At 41.9% G+C, this 24,431-nt stretch overlaps 1 protein-coding gene across 3 annotated transcripts in view; it reads left to right on the top strand.

Moving 5' to 3' along the window:
* The window catches only part of SLC4A11 (solute carrier family 4 member 11), a 118,500-nt gene that overhangs the window by 3,207 nt on the left and 90,862 nt on the right, over positions 1 to 24,431 (top strand). The window contains exon 1 of one of the 3 annotated variants that reach the window (XM_072406665.1): positions 20,415 to 20,724. The exons of the other annotated variants lie outside the window; for them this stretch is intronic. The gene's annotated coding sequence lies outside the window, so the exon portion shown is untranslated. Of the gene's footprint in view, positions 1 to 20,414; positions 20,725 to 24,431 lie in introns of those variants that run through there. 3 annotated transcript variants of the gene reach the window in all.

Raw genomic sequence — 24,431 nt, forward strand, 5'->3', positions numbered from 1 at the left:
ATATATATATATATATGTACACAGAATGGTGTTTGTATATTCAGTACTAGCAATATACATATATGTCAGAAAAGTGCAGTGAACTCATACACAGGAAGTGCAGGTGTTTGTATGAGGATTGTTGCAGCTGTTGTTGTGTGTAGCAAATGTCATAAAAAAGAACAATCCAAAGTTATTACTGGAGCTGAGCTCCTATGGACTGAGGTGTACGGGTATAGATCTACATACAATGTCCCCACAGATACAACACACACTGGAGGTGTCCTGGGATTAGTCCAGGATGGATATGTATATATTGTGGTCATGTGATGGAAGTATTATCATCGTCCAGTAACTTTTATAGTAAAAGCGCAGCCTCTGCTGTTCTATATCTGATACTTCCAGGTTCTTCCGGGAATCTTTATGTCTTTGCCTTTCCTATAAAGTTCCTCCATCGCACATGTAAGATTTGTAGGGGTTAACAAGGAAACATTAATAAGCATTTATCTCTGTATAGAAGTCTGCGTGACCTGGAGTTAGAAGAGAATTCTTTGTACAACCTACTCAGCAAAACTCAGATCGGAGTGAAAAATGTTCGAGTCGGGGTTTGAACTTGCGGCTTCAGCGATCACATAAAGGGATACTGGGCAGATGCGAGATCTTTTGATGGCATTCGATGAAAGATCTAGCATGAGACTTGGCTGTCCCTGTGTTACCTGGAGTAGAACGGACAGATTTTGCGCCATCTGTCACCGTCAAGGGGTCTGGCTTTATATGTGCTGCCTTAGGCTTGGTATAGAATGTGCATGCCAGGCTCAGGAAAATAAAAATAAATGGGCAACGATGCCAGGTCTTATGGGTGCTGGACATTTTGTTGCTGGCTTTTGACAAGCACCTTTATTTTGATCCCTTGGTGTAATGATAACAAGAAAATCTTTCTGTGATCATTTGATAATCCTCAAATGGTAAAGTAGTAGGTTCTCCTTAATGTTGTCTCCTGTACTTGTACTTATTTTCCTGTTGAGAATAAAGGAAAGGAGCTTGGTGTCAGCTCTTTCCCGGGTACCCTTGAGGAACCCTTGAAATACTTTTTCAGTTTTGGAGAACTAATTCAGTGGGGGGAAATTCTCCATAGAGTGGATAGCAGAACTCCCACACTTATAGATATGTCATTGGTGCCATGCAGCTGGTTCTGCCAAGTGGCCTCGGACTCAGACATTTGTAGGTACCACCAGATACCAGGTCAGGCAATCATAGCAAGAGGAAATAAACTGAAAACTGCTTGAAACAAAAAAAAAATCCACTTACCTTCAATCCCGCAGGGCAGTCCGATCCACCCGGAGGTGTTCCATCTGGTCCCGCATCATCCTGGCATCCATCTCCGAGCCAGCGCACCGGGCGGCGCCATTTTCTCCTTTTCTTCCTGGTTCTTCTTCCTACGTCACCTGACATAGGCGCTAGATCAGATGACATAGGTTGGGGAAAAAAAACCTACCCATCTCACTGCACATGCGTTTTTTTTTACGAAAAAAGGCTCCTTCTGCGTATGCCCAAGATGCTCGGGCATGCGCAGATGGAGCACCCAAGACCCTCCTGTGATGTATCTTGGGACATCCTAACATATTTTACTGAACTTTTTTTCTGGAGCATTTCAATAAACTTTCCAGGGTTAAAGCACATATCAGAATTGATCATTGTTATACCACATTTGTCTCCCGGCTTCCTTTTATCATGTAGACATTGCTAAAGGATGCCAGGCCACGCTGAGCTGGCAAATCTAGGCCGCTGCCATCTGCCTATGTTTGGTATGACCTAACACATTCCCATTGCATCTTCATTGTATAACACAAACTTAGTCTTATGATTAGCGTAGAGTGTAGAAGATTGTGATTGTTAGTAAACTTCAAGGAGGTGGCAGCAAGTGATTTTGATGGTAGGAGCCCTCCTAGGGATGATTTTGGGCCTTCAGATCCTGATTGACAGGTACAGCGCGCCCACCCTGAAGCTGCCACAACAGGGAGCTTACTGCTGCAGGCAAACTGGTATATTAATTGGATGTTCTGACTTGAGCATGCGCACAGTGTAGCAGCTCGCCTGTTCTGTAGCAACATTTTCAATTCTCTTTTCCATTCTATTTCTACTCTCCAGTAAATTGATTGCAAGAATGTAACAGTAAAAATGATAATGGTGCATATTTGCTACAAAGTTGCTACATACTTGCATACAGACTACAAAGTTGCCCATCTTGATAGCCTTTAGTGTTCAATCCAAATAATGTTTTAAGGTGGGTGGGAAGAAGTTGTAGGCGGGTGGCAGCCCCTGTATTGTGATTGGACTCGTCAGTAATCACCCAAAAACAGCCGGGTTAGTGAAAAGGGCCAGGTGGTGCACCCAGCTAAAAGAGGCCGTGGAGAAGACTGCCTTTACCTGTGCTCGACCCTTCAGCTTGAGCCAGAGGTGAGCAGTTGGCACCACCCTGGTTGACATGGTGCTGTAACATGGTGTGTGTGAGGTTAGTAAATTGTCAGAACAGCCTCGATAGGTGACTTTTCATCCTCCTAAACAAAAGTTTTATAAGTAAAACCTCATGTGAACGTCTGAGGATTGTCACTAGAAATATTATTTCTAATTGTTTCCAGTGACGGATGAATAAATGAGCACTGTACACATTGCCATCTGTTGGATAGAGCGTGGAGGATGCACCCCTGCCTGTGGGTACCAGACCAGTCATTCATTAATCCACCAGGGCAGATTCATGTGCTTCTGGATCATTCTACCAAGGCGGATTGATGAACGGTATCAGAGAACTGGTGCATGCATGTCAAATTTTGAGCACAACTGTTCATCTTCGTCATGTGTACGTCGGACTGAACATGTATATTATGGCTTGGGGGGGAATATATTTTCTGTATTTTACATTATCCACATGGTGATAGGTTCTCTTTAAGGAAAATCACACACTTTGTTTATTACCACATGATTTTTTTTTTTTTCCTTGCAATGAGCTTTTGCATAAAGCGTGTCCTTTGCTTTAAGCGTCTCCTCAACACAAAATAAGGCACCTGCACATTTTTCATGGCAGTGTGATGCATCCTAGTGCAATGTTTTTGGCTGCTCTTTAAAAATATTTGCCGTGCATCCGTGTTTTAACACATTAAAGCCAGACTGGTAGATCAGATCTCGCCTAAATCTTGGTGTGCTATGAGTATTTCTTCCAGATCTGTACAATAATCCAGCATGGAACTTTATTACGGTGCAGGAGCTTCCTATAGTAATGACCGGTCTCTTTACTTGCTCAGGGTGACCGGTCTCGCGTCCCCCCCTTCTGTAGGTATCTGCTGCCATCCACTAATGGGTCTTTCCTGTAGTTCTGCTATTAATGGCCAAGAGATTATGTAACTGCCACTTTTACAAGGTAAATAAATACAAGGTATCAAGGTAATTGCAGCATGGTTGCTCAGTGGTAAATGCTCTGGCTTTTGCAGTGCTAGGTCCCAGGTTCGAATCTTAACCAGGACACTATCTGCATGGAGTTTGCTGGTTCTCCCTGTTTTTGCATGAGCTTCTTCCCACATTCCAAAAGAAGAAGTTAGGTTAATTGGCTTTCCCCCAGGCTGTGTTAATGACATTTGACTTTGGTAGGGCCATCATATTGTTGGATGCTTTGTGGGACAGTTAGTGACATGACTATGGACTTTGTACAGCACTCTCTAATATGTCGGCGCTTTATAAATACTATGTAATATTATCTAGGTTCTGGTGCACACAAATACATTTATATTATTTGTGCTATTGAGAAATACACAAGCGAATGTTATTGTGCCTGCAATTCATCTTTGGATGTAAATATATAAATCTGCCCTGAATGCATTTTGATTTTCTTTTGAAGTCATTCATCCGTCACAAAAACAAAACGAAAAACCCCAATGCAGGCGAAGCTCATCAAACGCACTTAAATAGGTCTGTCTCGGCTTTGTAGACGCTAATTAAAGCCAGCTTTAATTAAATTAGTGGCACTTTGCAGGCAGAACCGAGCTTTTTATCCATCATCTTTGTTCTAGCATTCTCCTATTTTTATGTTCTTCAGATGACAGATAAAATATTTAGTTTTTTTGGCCAGCGTTCAGGGAAAGTGTTATATCCTGTTACAAACGCTGACTTCTAAGAAGAAAACCTGCCAGAGGTTGGGAACGTAAACATGTTTGTCGTGTGCGCGAGGGGAAAAATAAATCCGCACAGCTGATGGGCAGGGAGATCGGACGCCGGGCTGGACAGGCGTCCAGAACAATGAAAGTTTGTCGCTTTAGCAAGAGAAGATTAACCTACTGACCTGCAGAGAAAGTTCTCCATCCCAATACTCTTGGCGCTGTATTTCATGGAATCTTGGCATCCCAGCAGGGGTGTACTTCAGAGCATGACAGTCGTAAGCGGCACAGCGGGTCAGAAGATGGCGTGAAAGCGGCGTGCATTGTTCTAGCGGAGAATCATTAAATGCCCACTGGAAATCTCCAGCTTGGAGAAATCAGCTATTTCTTTTACTTTTCATTACAGTGTATTGGTCGGTGTGTGCAAAAATGTTACAGCTTTGCAGGGGTTCTTTAGATTGTTTTTATTCACAGTATTCATTAGAATGCTGCTAGATAAAGCACCAACGTCGTTCGAAATTTGTTCTTTACAAGTCTGCAGAAACAAATTCCAATATATTACAGTAGGATAATATTATATGAGGCTGTACTTTTTTATTAAAAAGCTATCATTAGTCATAGACATTGAAGAGACCATTTCCAAAGGCCTGCTGCTATCACCATGTTCTATTAAAAAAAATATTTGAGGGTCTAAATGGTTTCAATGCAGTGTTCTTCAACCAGGGTTCCTCCAGAGGTTGCTGGGTGTTCCTTGCAGAGCCTGCAGATAACATACACCTCAGTGTTCCCCCCAGACCCTTTTAGCCGGGTGCACCACCTGGCACTTTTGTGGAGCCATCCGGCTGTGTTTGGGTGGTTACTGATAAGTTAGGTCACAATACAAGGGCTTCCACCCACCTACAATTTCTTCCCACCCAGCTTAAAAAAAAATTCTGGGTTGAGCACTGCACCTGTTCTGGATCAGGGTCCAGAAGTTGCTAGGGGTTCTGCAAACTGACTTTAGGGGTACAAAATGCCTAAGTTACACCAGTGATCTTTTTGGTAAGGGTGATATTCTTTCCACTGACCAGCAATGTAAGAGGAATTCTTCCCACTGACAATCACACTAATATACTGTGAGTTGTGATATCGTAATTTATAGAAGGGGTTCCCTAAGACCTGAAAGTTATCTCAAGAGTTAAAATGGTTTAGAAACACTGTGTTAATGGATGATTGGTGCTGGATCATCAACTGCCTCCATACTTTATCTGTTGGGTGCAAATGCTGATAAAACATTTTGCCCCTTGGCCACAGTTACCTGAGGTTAGAGTCACGTACATGCCGCGTGTTACTCGATGAACCAATGTGACACAGAACTTATGAAAACAAAGTCTGGCACAGTAGCCCCCCATAGTTTTGTCTTGCTCTGTGCATTTTGGTTGTGTGGCTTACATTTATGTGCATCTGAGACCTTTTATAACTAGAAGATGTTCGGCATTTTCCCCAAATAGGTTGACATCTGAATTTATAACTTGTCACCATATTAGCTGAGGCTGAAAGTCCCCACCCCCTCCAAATGAAAAACACTGCACAGTTACCTAAAACTGTTTTTCACCTTGTTAAGATACTTTAATAGGTTCAAGGTTGAAGGAAACCTATCATTATGAAAATAGTGGTAGCTACTGACCTGCAGTTCTTGTTGAGTCTTTGACCTTTAACCACCATGCAGTTAGTGAAGTGAATGTTGATGACTTCTATACTTTTTCTAAGTTATAGGTTCAGCATAAAGTTTCTGGCCCTTGGAGCAAGAAAACAAAGTCCGGCACAGCAGCCCCCCCTTGGTTTTGTCTTGTCAAGTGCCTTGGGTGTGCAGCTATCTATGTGCGTCTGAGACCTTTTATAACTAGAAGATTGTTTTTTAGCAGTGAAGGAAAAAGCTGTAGGTGGGTGGAGACCCCTTGTGATCCAGTTTTTTGGTCACCACCCCAAAACAGCCGGGTGGTTACTGAAAAGTGCTAGGTGGTGCGCCTGGCTAAAGGGCTCGGGAGAACCCTTCACTTAATAAGTAGAAGGAACGTAAAGTGAGTCCTAAACAAATGTTTGCTTGACGTCTTTGCGGTGTTTCATTGATGCCCTTTCAGCGTTTCAATACCTATGATGGCCCTGCAATGTGTTGCCTCCTCCATCGGAACCTCCCAATGCAAAGAAGAAACCGGTTCACTGTTATTTTTTATTTTTGATTGGAATGATTTACTGCATTATGGATTGGAATTTACAACTCCAATTGGTCCTATTTCTAAATCTGGGATTCTATAGAGGTTTCCAGGAGTTCTATGGGCAATGGCGAACTTCTAACTATCCCAAGTAACCACTGATACTAATGCTTTTTTATCTATCTGTTGGGTGTGGGTTCTTCCTATTTACCACCAGTACTCTCCCCATAATTTTTTTCCTTAATCTTGATGGGAAGAAGCTGTAGGCGAGTGGCAGTCCCTGTATTGTAATCCATCTTTTCAGTAACCACCAAAAAACAGCCGGGTGGTCACTGAAAAGTGCCGGGTGGTACGCCCAGCTATTAGTATCCGGGGGAGGACACTGACTACAAATGTGAGAACATTTTTCCCAGTGCGATGACCATCTCGTTAATATACAATGAGCTGTATATATGAAAAAATCCTTTGCACTTCCTGGAAACTGGAAAGTTGTTTAAAAGGCTGGAAAAGGCTGTTCTAGATAAAAGTGGGTCAGAGGCCCTGCGTCTAATTAATTATTTAAACTCTTTCCATATAGCTGAGTGTAGAATTATAGTAACTTCGATGAGTTGATTCCCAACACCACACCGGATGTCTTCCATTTCAAGCAAACCAGAAAATTCAATCCAGGTCTAATGTAGAGCTTCAGCCCAATCTTTATAGGATATATCAGATGCAATTGATTGGATGTTGCATAAATACAATGTGTTTTGGGGACAACAATAATCTCCTTACTTCAGGGCTTTAAGTTCTTGAGCTGCAATTTAAAACCAATAAATGCCCATTAGAGTTTGTTTTGAAGCAATAACTTGATGGTTTTATCAGGCCTCGTACTTCTAGATACGTACGGAATGTCTTGAGGGTGCATTTTTGGTGGCTCAAGAATGTTCTGCTCTGATCTGGTTGGGTGTTTAAAATAGCATAGTGATGTTTTAGGAACCAGTTAAATCTGACCATCTGTGAGAATAAAGCCTAGAGCAGGTCGGGCTCCAATCTGGAGACACCTTACTAGATAGACAAGAAAAGCCAGAGCATCTCGGCAGGTAAACCAAGTGCCCCATTGTTGTATGCTCACTCCAGCGTTCGATCAGGTTAGGCTATCCTTGGAGAAGACCTCTGCCAGGACTGTGACAGGTATGTGCAATGAAAAAATTGTCCTATCCTACAAGTGCTATCTTGTAGGATAGCACTGATTCATTTTAGAAAACTTCTAGATTATTTATTTTATTGGAAAGCAATGTGATTTTTTTTTTTTCATGTTGGTTACTCCATTTGTGAAGTTTTGTTTTGCAGTCCCCTCTTCAACCCATGCAAGTTGCGTTTTGGCTTTAAAGGACTAAAGCAAGGTACACACTTCCAATAATTATCGTTAGAAAACGATTACGACCGATCAACTATTATGCACTGTTATAATTGAACGATCGTTTTGTGCACAATTCTGTACATGTTGTAATGGTACGATCATTCTAATATAATCCACCAACAATGTACACAGGTTAGGTACAATCATTTGAACGATGCAGGAAGTGACATGTAAAGGAGAAAGTGTATTGCAGAAACATGCACGATCACTGAACGATTGTACACATGATAGATAGCGAAAGATCGTCGGCCAATCAGGTCTGCCGTGACGGTCTTTTATTTCCAACAACAATCCTCGTTTGTCAACGCTGTTGGTCCCCTTTTTTGTGAACGATTTTCCGCCAATCCGTCGTTCGATTCCAATGATAGATATTGGAAGTGTGTATGCAGCTGAAGGCTTTTACACACAAGCAGCTTTTATGATCCTTTCCAATGACAAAAGACTGAACTATGCCTGAACAAGTGCTCTACATACAGCGCTGTTCTGCTCCATAGGGAGGGATAGGGGAGAACAACGGAGCGGAAGCGCTCTCTTCACTTCACTTCTATTACGGACGTTCGCGGATCCGCCAGGACGGATCCATGAGCGACATGTGCTGCACACACACCACATTCTCGTCAGATATCAGCCCTGAGGGGATAATTGGACGAAATATCATCTGATATGTGTACGTAGCCTAAGTTGCAATCATCTTGCATGATAGGTTGAAGATGTACTGCAGAGAGTCTTGAAGTGGGTAGAATGACAAGTGGAGATTGGAGGAAGATTGGTTTTTATGGATGCTTACCAGCTGCAGATGTCTACCTTTGACTTTACTCAAATGAATGTTTTACAGGGTGCTTTGGGTCCTTGGTTTAAATATATATATATATATATATATATATATATATATATATATATATATAAAATATAATAATACACTGTTCTCTCCAGAAGTGCTGGGTGGTGCACCCAGCTTAAAAGGGCTGGAGGGAGCACTGTGTAAGGGATATTTAGTTCTTAGACCCCGAAACAGATCTTCCTGTTGGATAATTTTCCACTTCACTTGCACTCTATGTACACACGTCAGATGATTCTCGTTCGATTATTGTTTCAAAGCTAGTGGTGGACGAGAATCTGACCTGTGTACAGCGCTTTTCTGATGTTATTAGATCAGTCCTGACGGATCCATGAACGACTGCAATACAAGTGAAGAGGAGATAGCTCAGCCGGGTGCGCTCCATTGTTCTTGCCCTGCCCTCCCATGGAGCACAATGACGCTGTATGTATAGTGCTCTTTTATTTATTATTCTTTCAGTCTTTTGTCATTGGAAAGGATTATAAAAGATCCTTTCCAACAACAAAATTCTAACGTGTGTACCTAGCCTGACTCTAAGCCTGACATGTACCATGAGCCTTAATGTTTAGCAATCGCTGATGTGCATTGTGGATGCTTCGGTGTGTTCATAAAATGCATTACAGCCATTGATTATTTATAGCAGACCTTTGCTGTGTATGGAAGATCTGCTTTTGCTGCCAGCGCACCTTCTTCTTGCATTGGGAAATGCTTCTGTTGTCAAGTAGCTTTTTGATTTTCTCTCTTTTGCTTTGATGTCAATGATCCATAGGGGTATAATTCTCCTAATGTAGACAACAAGGGGACCTGTACAAAGAGTCCTAACTCTTATCGAAAAAACATGAGCCCTTTATATGTTCTTCATGGTAAAATATTAAGCAAAGCTGTACTTGGTAACCAGAAAATCTCTTCCGCTCATTATCTGATTTGATCTGTGCAATGGTTATTGATGAGTAGTTTTGTAGTTTATCACAGACGTAAGATCAGCAAAACCTTACTTGTACGAATGTGACCTCTTCCATCAGCAGATATATGCAATAAATGATTGTTGTCTTATAAGAAAAAATTGTGTTGTAGTACAGGAAATGTGTTTTGCATGCCATAAACATTTTTCAATGAGCTTTGCCATTACTTTTTGAAAAATCAAATGGATCTGACACACAATCAGTGTAGCCTGTTTAATGCTAATCCGCAAACACTCCTACAAACACAGAACCCAACTATTTCTGGATCTGCACCCCCTGGACAACCTGTTGTTGACTGCTGGGATTTGTAGTTTTGCATTACTTATGGAGTAGAATAATAAGGCGGCTCGTGTCTTGCACAAGTCACTGGAAATTTTCTAGATTCTTCTATACTGAATGTGTTACGGCCTTTTAATGAATTCCCTAATTATTACGCTTAATTAAAAGTTGTGCAAGATAATTATCACACATCTGCTGCACGTTGTCACTGGTGCAGCAGCGCTCTGGGATAATTATGAACGATGATTTTGCTCATCAAAACAGAAAAGCAAATCTTTAGTGAAATCTTCATGGGTAGGTTAGGATCTTCTGGAAGCAAAAAATGTGTGGAACCAAAGTGGGGGGTAGGTTTGGCTTTACTGCTACATTTTATTATTATTAAACAGGATTTATATAGCGCCAACATATTGCGCAGCGCTGCACATTAAATAGGGGTTGCAAATGACTGACCGATACAGACAGTGACACAGGAGGAGGAGAGAACCCTGCCCCTTACAATCTAATACAGACAGTGATATAGGAGGAGAGGACCCTGCCCCGAAGAGCTTACAATCTAGTAGGTACATAACCGGTATATGGCAAAGGCTTGGAATATCATTATTACTACACAGTATTTTTATAGTGCCGCCATTTTATGTAGCACTGTACAAAGTCCTTAGTCACGTCCAAGGTCAGTTTTTTGGGGAAGTCAATTAACCCAACTGCATGTTTTTGGAATGTGGGGGGAAACCCACGCAAACATGGGGAGATCCTGAAAACTTCATGTAGATAGTGTACTGGCCGAGATTCGAACCTAGGACTTAGTGCTGCAAAAGCAAGTGTGCTAACCACCAAGCTACCATGGAATAATAGCTGATTTAATCAGAGACAAATTGCATAGTTGTTTTACTTTATGACCAGCTCCCTTTACCCCAGTCTCTGCTACTTTTGTACCTTCTCTGATATCACCCTAGTAATTCAGTACTCCATTTGACTATTCTGACAAAGTTGATTTATTAAAATTCCAAGGCTGGAGAGGATACACTTTTTCATCAGTAAAGCTAGGTGATCCAGCAAACCTGGAATGGATCTGGTCCGGGATTAAAAACATTTGCTAACGAAATCCATTACAGGTTTGCTGGATCACCCAGCTTCACTGATAAAAATGTATTCTCTCCAGCCTTGGAGAGCTTTATTAAATTAGGCTCAATGTCCATGTATCTGATTTGAACTGACTTAGTGTATGCAATAGTTTACCTCCAAAGCATACCTGGCCTAAAAAGGTGGCAAAGGTATCAAGAGTGCTGACATGTAGGTACCTTGCTTGCCAAAATTAGTAATATTTAATCAATCCGTTGCTCTCAGCTACTAGCACTTCAGCAAGGTTACCTTTTAACATTATATCTATTGAGATTAAAGTATTATTAATAAACTGTATTTATATAGCGCCAACATATTACACAGCGCTGTACAATAAATATGAGATGCAAATGACAGACAGATACAGACAGTGATGCAGGAGGAGGAGAGGACTCGAAGCCCCGAAGAGCTTACAATCTAGGAGACTATGGGAAGAATCATAAGACTCCCTCAAGGAGACAGAATGCTGGCCACATCTGAGGTTTGTGGTTTGAAGAACTCCTGTTGGAATAGAAATTACAGACCAGCCATGGTTGACTAGTGGCAAGTCTTGGCTAGAGTTCTACTTTATTTTCTGTTGATTTTGCGGGCTCTATTCCCTGAAAAGTTCACTCTTGTATTCTTGAGGCTGTATGAATCTGCGGGCCATAAACCGGTATCTTGGCGCTGTAAAAATGTAGCGTTTGACCCCATTAATCTCCGGTCATGCAGGCCTGCTGATCGCTTGTTTTGTTGTCCGGGTTCCATTTGGGGATCACATCCCCCTCATTCTGGGCCTTTGATGTCTGAACTTGTGGTGGAGGTGATGATGGTCAGGGTGTGGTGGGAGAGACTTGTGTTTTGCATACTTGTACTGGGTGTTGGGTTTTGTTTTGCAGTCTATTGTTACTCTGGGATGCTTTTAATTTTACTTCATTGTTTTTTTTTTTCCTTTGTAAAATGACCTGAGCTGAAACTTAATTTATCTAAAAGATCTGTTTATGTTTCAAGATTTCTATGCAGATGTTACAGACCACTTGCATGGGGTAAGGGGAAAAAAGTCCTTTATGGAGGCATCAGAATTGTAAAACTCTGAATCTTTGCATGATGATTTTTAGTTAGCTGAAGTGAGGATATCAAAAACCCAAAGTTTTTTTTGTTGTTGCATCTGTGCTAAGCTCCTGCAAAAACCCCGTTTTTCCTTGCACTTGTTCCTGTGTCAGAGGGCTATATTTGTGGTGGACTGATAGTTGAAAACCAGAAGAGCAGAAAGTAATACAGACGATCTTTCCCGAACGTTTCCAACGACAAAAGATTGAGCGATGCATGAACGAGCGCTGTACATACAGAACTATTCTGCTGCATGGAGAGGGAAGGGGGGAGCACGACGGATCGGCACCCTGTTGCGCTCTCTCCCCTTTATTTTCATTACAGTCGTTCGTCACAGATGACAAGCACTGTACACACACAAGATTCAGCCCTGGGGCCATTATCGGACTAGAATCATCTGACTTATGTACGTAGTCGAAGTTGTATTTTCCTGTGCCGTGTGTATTCATGGTGGATGCACATTGTTGTAGTCCATATGGGCATATGAACTCCTGCATGTGTTTAACGTGCTATTATTTTTATACAGTATTATATAGCGCCGACATAGTCCATAGTCGTGCTCCTAGCTGTCGCAATCTAATGTTCCTACTATAGTCATAAGGTCAATTTTGGAGGGAAGCCAATTAACCTAACCGCATGTTTTTGGAATGTGGCAGGAAAGTGGAGTACCCAGCGAAAAATAACACAAACACAGGGGGAACTTGCAAACTCCATGCAGATGGTGTCCTGGCCGGGATTTGAACCTGGGACCCAGCGTTGCAAAGGCTTAGCCACCGTGCTGTCCATGTGCATTATGGTATCAGTCAAGTGCACCCAACGCAGATATGTTTCTGCACACACAATGCATGATAATGCCCTACCCTGTTCACTGGCATGGATAGATGTGAATGACCCTTTTACTATATTGATTTTAATAGCATATTGCACATCTCCATTTTTCCTGCCCTGATAGATGCTATGCAAAGCATTGGAAGCTGTGTATTTACCTCCTGAGAATGTATGCAATGTAGTCACAGCGGGGATCATTTGCACGACGGACCGGATTAACTTGTCGCACGCTCTGTGCAGCTGATGGCTCTTCAACACGGAGAGATAAGTCAATATTCAATTGCCCCAGGCTGCAGTTCTTCAAGTGATCTGAGATTCTAATTTTTCTTCCCCTTTTTGATGCAGAAAATCTCTCAGCTGACCCAGTTGTGGAATCTGAAGGTTTTTTTTGGGTGTGTTAGATTGGTCCAGATGATACTTACTACCTGGTCAGGAGACTTGTATTACCAGAGCAAACCTATTTCTAATTAAATAAAGATGCTTAGTGTTAAATTGCATCCACAGTGTTTTTATAGAGTCTGTGGAGTCACGCCTTCTATTAAATTTCTTGTGGACTCAAGCAGTGAAATGCCCCAGCCATAGTTGTTGTTGTTGTTATTATTATTAATAGACAGGATTTATATAGCACCAACATATCATGCAGCGCTGTACATTAAATAGGGGTTGCAAATGACAGACCGATACAGACAGTGACACAGGATGAGGAGAGAACCTTGCCTCGAAGAGCTTACGCTTGGAGGCTAGGTTTTTGTGATAGTTCATCACCCATCCTGTATATTTTGCTTTGGTCTGTTCAGTTAAAATCCACCAGGGCCCTACAAAACTGGGGACCCCCAATGCCGTTTTTCAAATTTAATTTTGCCACTATTCCCTGTCTGCATGCATGCCAAAATGGCATTTCTGAGTTAGGGTTTCCTTCTGGAGACAACTCTGCACCAGGTTGCATATGTTGAAATGCAGAATTCTTCCTGTCCCTTTTAGCTGGGAGCACCACCCAGCACTTTTTAGTAACCCCCCAGCTGTTTTTAAGTGGTTACTGGTGAGTTGGGTCACAGTGCCTGCCACCCATCTACAACTTCTTCCCCAGCTTAAAAAAAAAAAAATATCTGGGGAGAACCCTGAAATAGTTGTCTCCATCAGACGTCAGGATGGTATGGGAGGATGGTGGAAGACGGAGGACAAAGCTTCTGCACCCTTTACACCCTTTATCCGCCTACCCTTACTGAGTCTCATTATAATGGGGGGGGGGGCAGTTATTAGATGAGACTTGGTTGTCCCATTGATCTTTGTTCTGGAGGCAGCAAAGATCCTTGCAACAAAGTGAAAAATTAGAGCAAATCTCTTCCTAGGCCTCTTTGTTGGATTTTGTTTGTCTTTTTGCCTGAATTTTGCAATATTTGTCAGAATTGCATGACCTCTTTTCATGTGATTCTTCTCCGCTCAACCTCCCTATTCTGCTGTTTTATGTATATTCGTTTTAATTGCTGCCATTGCCCTTTGCTTTACAGAATAAGGTGCGGAGTGTCTGCTAACTGGATCCACTTTACCATTACATCTTCCATTTGGTGACACCGATGGCCCTGGTGCTTTTAGACTTACTGTTTCTCAGCTCTTGAAAGAGGAAAAAGACTAAACCATGTGGGTGGATAGCTGCATTTCAGTACTAAAAAGAAATCTTTGGTTGATGAGCTCACTAGCCGAATACTTCCCTAATTCAATACTTGGTTCCCTAAAACACTTTTTTTTTACAAGATTGGGCTGATAGAATTATGCTCGCAGTTCATTAAAATGGACGAATTTAGTTTTGCACACATTGCCACAATTCAGAAATGTGAATAGGCCTTTATTTATATGATTAGTGTTCTCCCCGGCCCCTTTTAGCTGGGCGCACCACCCAGCACTTTTCAGTAATCACACCCTCCCAGTTTGAAAAAAAATTGGGGTTAGAATACTGGCGTGTGTATAAATCTTCTTTTTCTAGGTGTCTTTGAGTCTGTCTAAGAGCGGCACTAGCCAAAGACTCAAGCCCATCCTCTAAAACATTTTTCTGATAGACCAAGGCATGATGATGGTATACTCACCTGTCCCCGTTTCGTTGGAGGTGCCGCCATCTTTGTCCTTCCTCGTTTTGATCTTCAGCCATCTGGATTGGCTGGTCATGGGTGTCATAACTTTATTCAGTCCTGGCACCCGTAGAGGAAGCTGGGTTGTGCCGGGTTTCCCGTCCAGCAACGAATTGGACAAGAGACCTTGATCAGGCAGGTAAGAATGCTTATTGCAGAAGGGATATCACCTGTCCCTGTCTGCAATAAAGCCCTCCCTGATCACAAAATTCTACCCTGAGCTTGCAGGAAGCAATGTTGGTAAAGCTGAATCACTCTGCCTGGGAGTGAATATTGCTGACAGTGCTGCTTTTGTATTCTGTGTGTTGTGTTGCTTTTTATCTTTGCAGGTGAACGCTAAATAATGCAAAAATTCATGTTTTAATGTATCTGGTCTCTGAGATATTGCAATTTTAGGGCTGTTGTTCTATCTCAAGCACATCGGATAAAAATATTGGAGAAAATGTTAAAGCAAACCTGAAAATACATCTCACCTGGCCGTTGCCATGTTTATTTGGTTGTTTTGCCTGTTTCTTCTTTTTTGGTCTTTGGATGGAGTATGAATTCTCTATGATGTTGCTGTACCTGGCTGTATACATAGAAGCCTCTAGACGGTGACTCAGGGGGTTGAATCCCCGGGGTCACCAGCAATAGTAGCAAGCTCCTGTGTGTTTCGTGTACCTGAAACAGCGGTGTCTGGTCCTCACCTGGTTGTCGTAGTAACCGTTCTCTGAAAAGACAGGTGGGAATTATATATTTATGAGAAAGGGTCTTATCTGTGTTTTGCACCGTGCAGCTTACCTTATGCCATATGGAGGTAGCCAGAATATATTCATCAGCCGATAAGCTTCAAGAGCACCTGTGTGTGTCATAAAATATATATAAAAGGTAAAATATGCGTATATATTACATAGACTAAATCTACAAGTCTATAGGGCTGGTAAGGATGATGATGATGGTCACCACCGGAAGTTCTGCTTGCTCTTGCCATTCATAATCAAAACTTTTACGGTCATGCCAGGATGCCGTGGCTTGGTTGCAGGAGATTCGTAACTTCTCTTTTGTGTCCTATGTGAAATTCCTAGCAATGTTAGTCTGTGTATCAGTACACAGGGCCTCCATTCATCCTGAGAGTTGCATCAATAAAGAGGTCTCAGTTCTTGGCTCTGTGAAGGCTACTTCACAGGCTTTACTACGCGACCCATTCAATGTGTTACAAACTTGTATCTCCACCTCTGCTACTCCCCGTCCCGCGTTTTTAGCTATCAACATGTTTATTATGCTGCAATTATATTTATGTTGTTGGTTTTGTAGCTTTTGTTAGGCTGAGGTACAGCATTTTTGCTTGGTGAGACCCCGAGATCAATCAAAAGCATTTTGTAGGCAGAAGAAAAATTAATCACAAATCGGGCAAGATTTTTTGGTTAACCATAATGTTAAAATCGAAACCACGTTTTGTGTTTCAAGCCATATTTTGATTACTTTTAATAGTATAAGTCTTGTAGCTGATTGCAAGGAATGGATGTAATATTGGGAGAAAGTCATATAGTTCAGTATGGGGTGGGAAGAAGCTGTAGGCAGATGGCAGCCCCTGTATTGTAACACAACTTTTCAGTAACAACCTACCAAGAGCTGGGTGGTTACTGAAAAGTGCCGGGTGGTGTGCCCTTCTAAAATGGGCTGGGAAGAACATTGAAGTTTATCCCAAGCATGGCTTTCCTTATAACTGTGAAAGGAAACTTAGAAAGAAGACAACCCACTGGTATGTTTGTGTAAAATGAGAGGAAATTTTGCAATCTACCAAGCAAAGGGAGAACATACAAACTCTGGGCAGATAAGTGTCCTGGCTGAGATTTGGGAAACTAGAACTGCAAGGCCAGATTGCTAACCACTTAGCCATACAATTATTCACCCCCATGTCCCTTTGGAAAGAAGTCTCCTCCTGTCTTTGTGCCCTTGCATGATGTAGAAGGACTTTCTCTAGTAGGTGCCAATACACAACATAGGTATTATATTTTCCAAAATGGCTTTTGTTGTGTTCCCTTTTAGGGCTTATGTCGAAGGTCATTGTTTTCTGTTAGATATGTGTTTTAGAATGCTGGTCGCTGAGTTATACACATGGCTGTCAAAGGTTGTATTTAATGTCTGTGTTCTCCCAAGCCTACTTTAGCTGGGCGCTCCACCTGGCACTTTTCGATAACAACCCAGCTGTGGTTACTGAAGAGTTGGGTCACATTACCAAGGCCACCACCCGCCTACAACTTCTTCCCACCCAGCCTAAAAAAATTCTGGGGTAAATACTGGACTTATATTGCAATATTCTGCAGACATGGCTTGTCCTAGTGAGGTGCATTTGAGCTGAAAAAAACAAGTCAAACGCAGCTCTTGTATTGGTATGCAAATTAGCCGATCTTCAAACCAGACACCCAGAAAAGGTTTGCAAAACACACACTCTTTAGCTGTCAATGGGTGGTGACCCCAGTCTGTTCTTGACTCCATGCAGAATGGTCACTTGCAGATCCTACTTGGATTTTTTTCAGGCACATGCTGCTGTTTTATTATTTCTCTTTTCATATAAAATTGTTGTTGTTTTAGAGTTGCACAATACTTTTACCAGTCCAAGAGAGGGAGAGAGCACAACATCTGCAGCTGTGCAACGTGCTGACTGTATAAAACATGACTTGTCAACTTTCTCAAACACAATCGGTGATGTAAGGGATCCCGTTACCGCCGTCTGTCACACTGCCAAGCTTAGTAGAATATTAATTCATGGTTCCTGGCTGACTCTACTAGACCAGGAACACTGCGCCTCTCTATCTTCAGCACTCCCAGATACATGGGCTTGGAACCTGTGACAGCAAGACGAGACTGAATGCTTCAGATATTGTACCCAGATGTCTCTCTAGATCTCCGTTATGACCTGTGTCTCATACGATTACTTGTTTTACTGATATTTTTAACTGGAAGTTAATACTTATTAGCTAACAGCAAACAAAAGGGCTGTTCTAGCATGATATGGTTCCCTTTTAAGTGAACCTGTCATTTTGCCAATTTATAGTAAATTGCCAGGTTCCCGGGATAAGGAAACCTTTCACCTCTTCTCCCTACTGATATTCTCATTTCCTGCTCTCACCTATAACTGGAGCCTTTTGTTGGTGCTTTGGGATATACCCAGTTCTTCTGCCTATGGTGGCCTTTCTTGACCTTTTTACCATGGGGGAACCCCCCTAAAGTATATTAGGGATGGTGGTCGTTGTCAAGAGTTCCTCTTACATTGCTGACTATTGAGAAGAATGTCACCCTTACTGATCGCCAAAAATATAATTGGTGTCAGTAGTAACTGACTTGTGAGGTCCAAACTGCTCAAGGAACCCCTAGCAACCTCAGGAAAATTGCCTGGGGGTTGTTAGATCTATCTATCTATCTATCTATCTATCTATCTATCTATCTATCTATCTATCTTCACCGCTCACAGTATATTTAGGTTAGTGGTCTTTGGGAAGAATGTTACCCTTACAGATGTGACACCAATAATCTATATTTTTTTTTTTTTTTTTTTTTTTTTTTTTGCCAAAGGAACCCTAGGGTTCTACTGAAATCAGCTTGATAAAAACTGGCCTATGGAGAAGCATATCATTGTTCTCTCCAGCCCCTTTTAGCTGGGTGCGCCACCCAGCACATTTCAGTAATTGCCCAGCTGTTTTTGGGTAGTTAGAGGAAAGTCTGGTCACAATACAGGGACTGCCACTCACCTACAGCCTCTTCCACCCAGCTTAAAAACTTTTCTTTGGAGAATTCAACATATGACCTCGTCCAAATCCTAGAGTGCAGCACATACAACTGAACGGCTAGTCGTGGGCAGTAGAGATGGGCACTAACTCGGCGTAAGTAAACCTTGTCTGACGTAGTGTTTACAGTAGGATCAGGCTCCAGATTCCAACAGACATGTAAGAGAGTGCCATGATGGTATCAATGGGTGAGTCCATGGCATGTCAAAAGAACCCATCACTCAACCCTTAATGGATATGTTAAAAGCTGGACACACTTGTCATAAATAACTGCAGGATTGGCAGCCATGGTAATGCTAGGCAGCTGGGAACAAACAGACTCTTCATGCACATCTGAGGGCAGAGGTTCCATCTGCTGGGGGAGCTATATAGTTATGAGTTGAATCCAATTGCTGGCAGTCCACATGCATGGTGATAGTCTGCTTTCCACCATGTGAGAGGAAGAGAATAAAGAAGTGGTGACAGGGTGGTGTGCATAGTCACGCTAGATCGAGCAGTAAATCTATTCACCCAGGATGTACACACAAAGCCTTTCCTCCAGAGCTGGACTCAACCCATTGGCTGCAGAAGAATAAACACCTCAAAGTGAAAATGTCAAGGAAAAACACGTGTCTAACCAGTGCTAGTGTCTTGGAGCAATGCATGTAATCAAGCAAATATTCGGCCCGACCAAGGGGCTCTGGAACCTGAGCTGCTTCATCTGGCATTCCTTGACACTCCTCAAAAACCAAAATAGTCGTGTCTACGCTGCGTTGTGGAATGGAAAGTGCCATGATGTTAGCCTTGCCAAGATGAAGGTCTGACCTTGGAGCCTTCAAGGTTCAAGGCTTTCTAGGCTATATCATGTGAAGAATGGAACCATTTTACTCCCACATGTGCAATTCTACATAAAAGCATATTATATATATATATATATATATATACTGCTGGCCTTTTTGGACCATACCAAAAGCTTACCAAGGGGGGAGTTTAAATAAGATAATGGTAAACCTTTTCTTTTGACAAGTTTTTACAAGCTTCTCAAGATATGTTCAATAAGGAATTTAGATAAATTTGTAACCAACAGCAGTAAGTCTGACTTCAGTAAAGAGGTGGCGGTGGGCTACAGCATTTTGATCCTCAGTTTGTGCTGACCAAAGCATTCTGGCTGGATTTGTGAAATTGGCAAAATTCTGCCATCTTTAATGTGGTCGTAACCTTTTGAATTTTTTTTTGGGCCCTTAATTTTGGCGATAATGTACACAAATGCAGAGCATATATGGACATTATGGGGGCTTACCTAGAAACGATACCTTCTCGTGCTGCCATGCCCACTTTCCTCTTGGTCACTTGTGTTTTTTATCTTTTGTTTTGGACTCTTCACATTCTAGACTTGCTTGGTGAAGATGGCCAAACCACTGGGCATGTTCACAGGGCTTGCTTGGTGAAAATGGCCAAACCACTGCGCATGTTCACAGGGCTTGCATAGTCTCAGAACACATGCAGCTCCATATACTATAAAGCAAAAAGAGTGAGCAGAAATAAAAAGCAGAAAGTCTTTTATGTCTTAAGAAAAAAGTCAGCTGTTTTTTAAAGTAAGTTAACTTCCGCTTTATGCTAATATACATAACAAAATGAAAGGGAGGGCTTGATTGGTCGGTAGGGGTGCACTTTTTGCAGTAAACGTAGGGCAATTTCCCCTAGCAACCAGTCGGCATTTAAATTTTAAACTGGGAACATCTCAGCCCTAGCTCGCTTTTATCGGTTTGTATCTAGGGAAGCCGTCTGCTGATGACTTCCTGTTGTGTTTAGTTGTGCACTGCAGCAGCTTTAAAGACAAACTGCTGGTTACAAGTGAGTGTGAGCAATTCACAGATGGCCCCTTCAAAGTGTTATGAAACTGACCAGCCCTTCAATGAGAAACTCCTCTGTAACCCGTCAGGCCGAGAGACCCGCTTATTAATGAGTGAATGAACAAGGACGGCTTCAAAGAGTTTGGTGAGAGACAGCACTAAAAGGATAGTAAGTATGACTGCATTACCTACCTATTGCGGAGGGGATTAGAAAAGAATAAGGACCCTAAACGTACACTTAGTCAAGGAAAGAAGTGCATTGAAAACTCAGATTGTACAAACTAAAAATAAATGTTACTTTGCAATTTTTTGGATAATTTATAGATGTTTGTAGATTAGCCACTGGAAGGAGCTGTCAGTGACTTGGTGTAGTTATTCTAGAACCCTGAGCTGACTTCTCTTCCTGAAAATAAGTTACCAGGCTCATACAGTGACCCCCGGTGGTTTCACTACATTACTAAACCAGAATCTGTATGTTATTATTATTATTATTATTATTATTAAACAGGATTTATATAGCGCCAACATATTACGCAGCGCTGTACATTACATAGGGATTGCAAATGACAGACTAATACAGACAGTGATACAGGAGGAGAGGACCCTGCCCTGAAGAGCTTACAATCTAGTAGGTATGTGATTCTTTAGTTTGATTCCACTGACCAGCATGCTTATTCCAACAGAATGCCAGCCAGTTAGTATTTCCTATAATGTTTAACAGTGGCAACCTGCAAGAAAAGCCTAAGGCCATATAGTGAGTTTTCCTCCTCTCGAGGAAGAATCGCACCCCAGTGGCCACCGCAAGGCCAATGCATGCAAACCCATTACCCTGCAGTGCACTTTCTCAATCCTGGCGTGCCTGCGACCCATAACTCGCTGATAGCTGTGCAGCACTCCCCAACCATTCCTTCCATTATTGCAGCTGGTAATACTCTGCTCTTCCGGGTATCTGTAAGAATGTAACCACCTTCCTAATGCTATGCCGGGGTCTAGCTTGGTGTGTACACTGCTAAGAAAGTTTAATTCTTTGCTCTTTCTAGTCTTTAACACTCAGTATTTAGGTGGCGGCTGTGATGCAGAAAGGAGCAGGAGGTAATCAATGGTGAAGCAAGAATCTGGGGGTAACCTAGGGTGAGAGATGTTTTCAGGGTGGTTGACCTTAATACATCGTCACTTTTCCCCGAATAGTACACAGTAATGTTGTACATTGTAACATGCATTGATAACATTTCCATCACGTCTTTGTTAAAAAGGCCGCACATACCTCTTAAACCACAATCCCTGTGCATCAGGAAGCAAGGTTTGCCTACGTAATGAGCAAATATTTATATTTTAAAGAAACAAGATTATTACGGATATAGTACACGAAGTTGATATTTATAAGTAGGTAAATATTCCTTACATTTTATAGAATGATTTTGTATATAACAGTGAGAATTAATTATTAAGTTTTCTATTTATCAGGCTGAACAGGAAGCTGTCGTGTGTGCAGAGAGTATCAGGATGTTTTGGTATGAAATGACAAAACATACTTTTACCTCTTCTTATTTTAGGTATGACCGTCACCTTACAATAAAGTAAGGGATACTCCTTGTGATAGACGGCTATAAATGCCAACTGCAAATGACTTGAGTGAATCTTCTGCATGCAGCACACTTCGTATCTATCCGATATCTTTGCTCCCTCTATTTTCTGTTGTTCTTGCTATTATTATTATTACTAAGCAGTATTTATAGAGCGCCAACATATTACACAGCGCTGTACATTGAATAGGAGGATGCAAATGACGGACAGATACAGAAACTGACACAAACTGACCCGAAAAGCTTACAATCTAAGAGGTGGGGGAAGTATCACACAGTAAGAGGGGAGATATGGAGTGACGGGAAGTAGTGAGGGTTTAAGAGACAGAAGCAGACAAGTAGGCAAGTTTGAAAAAATGTGTTTTGAGCAGCCGATTAGGATGAGGAAGGCCATTCCAGAGAGTCGGGGCAGCTCTAGAAAAGTCTTGGATCCGTGTGTGTGATGAGGTTATGAGTGAGGAAGTCAGTAGGTCATTGAAGGAGCAGAGAGAGTGGCTGGGGGAGTATTTTTCTACCAGGTAGAAAGGTAAGTGAGACAAGAGCTGGGGAGGGAATTGAAGGCAAAGCACAGGAGCTTGAATTTTATTCAAGGTGAAAATTATTCAGGTGAATTGGAAGCCAATGAAAAGAAATTAATTTCATTCACTGACCTCTGTGCCAATACGTTGTCCTGTGGTCATGTAGCGGCTGGCAAATGAAAGCGAAGGCTGCAGCAGGGGGACCTGGTATCTGGCATAGAGGGGTTTATTTGTGGCACAGCCTTGACATGGGCAGATTTAAACTATATTTGTAGGGATCTGTTTGCAAAAATTTTTGCATTGAGGGCTGAGAAATCGCGAAAGCCACTGGATGGGTGTAACAGTCAGGGAAGCCCCATACACAAAAGAGTTTCCTGTGAAGATACAGCATATATTAAATCTCAATTACCAATAGCCCTAATTTGTACCCACCGAAGAAGCCTCACAGGGACCCGCATTGATGAAAGGTTAATTACATTCTGCAGCTGCCAGTACATCAGTAGTGTAAGTTATTGGAAGAGGATGAGACACTGATTTATTTAAAGGAGACATCTGCAGAATGTATATGCGTATTGTGCCCTGACAACTGTACCCATTGCTTGCCCCCTGATGGGCCGCTGTGTGTTTTCAGGGGCTTTATTGCAAGACAAATTGTTTTTTTCTGCTTTATGAATCTATCAACCTTGTATCTATCATCTAATTTAGTCATCCATTTTTATAGGTAAATGTATAACTAAAGTACTGCACCCGTTCAAGGGTTCTTCAAATTTCTGGGCAGGGCTGTTACTACAAAAAGAGACTTTTAGGGTTACTATTTCATTTTTAAAACGGAACTTCAACCAGACTAAATAATGCATGTGAAAATACGAGGTATCTGATGGTATGTTCATTAGTTATTATTGTTGGGTTTGAATCTCTTTCCCCCACCGTATTATTGACATATGACTATGGTAGGGGCATTAGAGGGACACAGCTAGTGACATGACTATGGACTTTGTATAACATGATGGGGCTATATACATTCTGCGTAATAATAATAATGCTTGGGTAATATTTGATTGAATATTTACACATTATGGCACACATACTCCCCCAGGGTTTCCTTCTTTGATGATACTTTGCCCGCCATCTTTATTGGGCTGTGCATATATGACATTACCCCCGTGCTTGCATACTAGAGCCAACTATACTGGCACCTTTGGTGTCCCATGAATGGGCTACACATGTGCTAGAAAACTGCAACCAGAGATGGAGCCATTTACATTCCATTCCTGTACATCTTTTGTTATTCTGAATGGTCCTTGATGGGCATTCCCCAACATTCCCTGTGACGCCTTCAAATGGATGACTGCACTGCTTCACAGCCACCTGGGGACAACCCGCAACTTCCTGTCCTGGGGACAACATTTTTACCAGACAGGAAGTGAAAGAATTTCTCCAACAGTTTCCTATGCACTTCTTATCCCTGTTTTTCAACTAAGCTTACATATAAAGTTGCTGATGGCAATGGAAAACTACCAGTGCAACTCTGCCTTGTATTTGGTAAGAGTTCACCCAGCTCTGATAGATGCCTAGCTGCTCCACCAGATATTGTCCAGTACCCTCCACTTTCCATTAAGACTGGGTGAGTACTGTAGAGATGGGTAGTACTGGTAGTGGCCATTTATTGTTGTAAAAATTACACTATCGCTCATTTTAAACTTCCTTTTTTTCCCACAGTTCAGTGTTCTCCCCGACCCCTTTTGGGTAGTTACAGAAGAGTTGGGTCATAATAC

Source organism: Pyxicephalus adspersus, chromosome 3 (assembly GCF_032062135.1).
Source record: "Pyxicephalus adspersus chromosome 3, UCB_Pads_2.0, whole genome shotgun sequence".
NCBI lineage: Eukaryota > Metazoa > Chordata > Amphibia > Anura > Pyxicephalidae > Pyxicephalus > Pyxicephalus adspersus.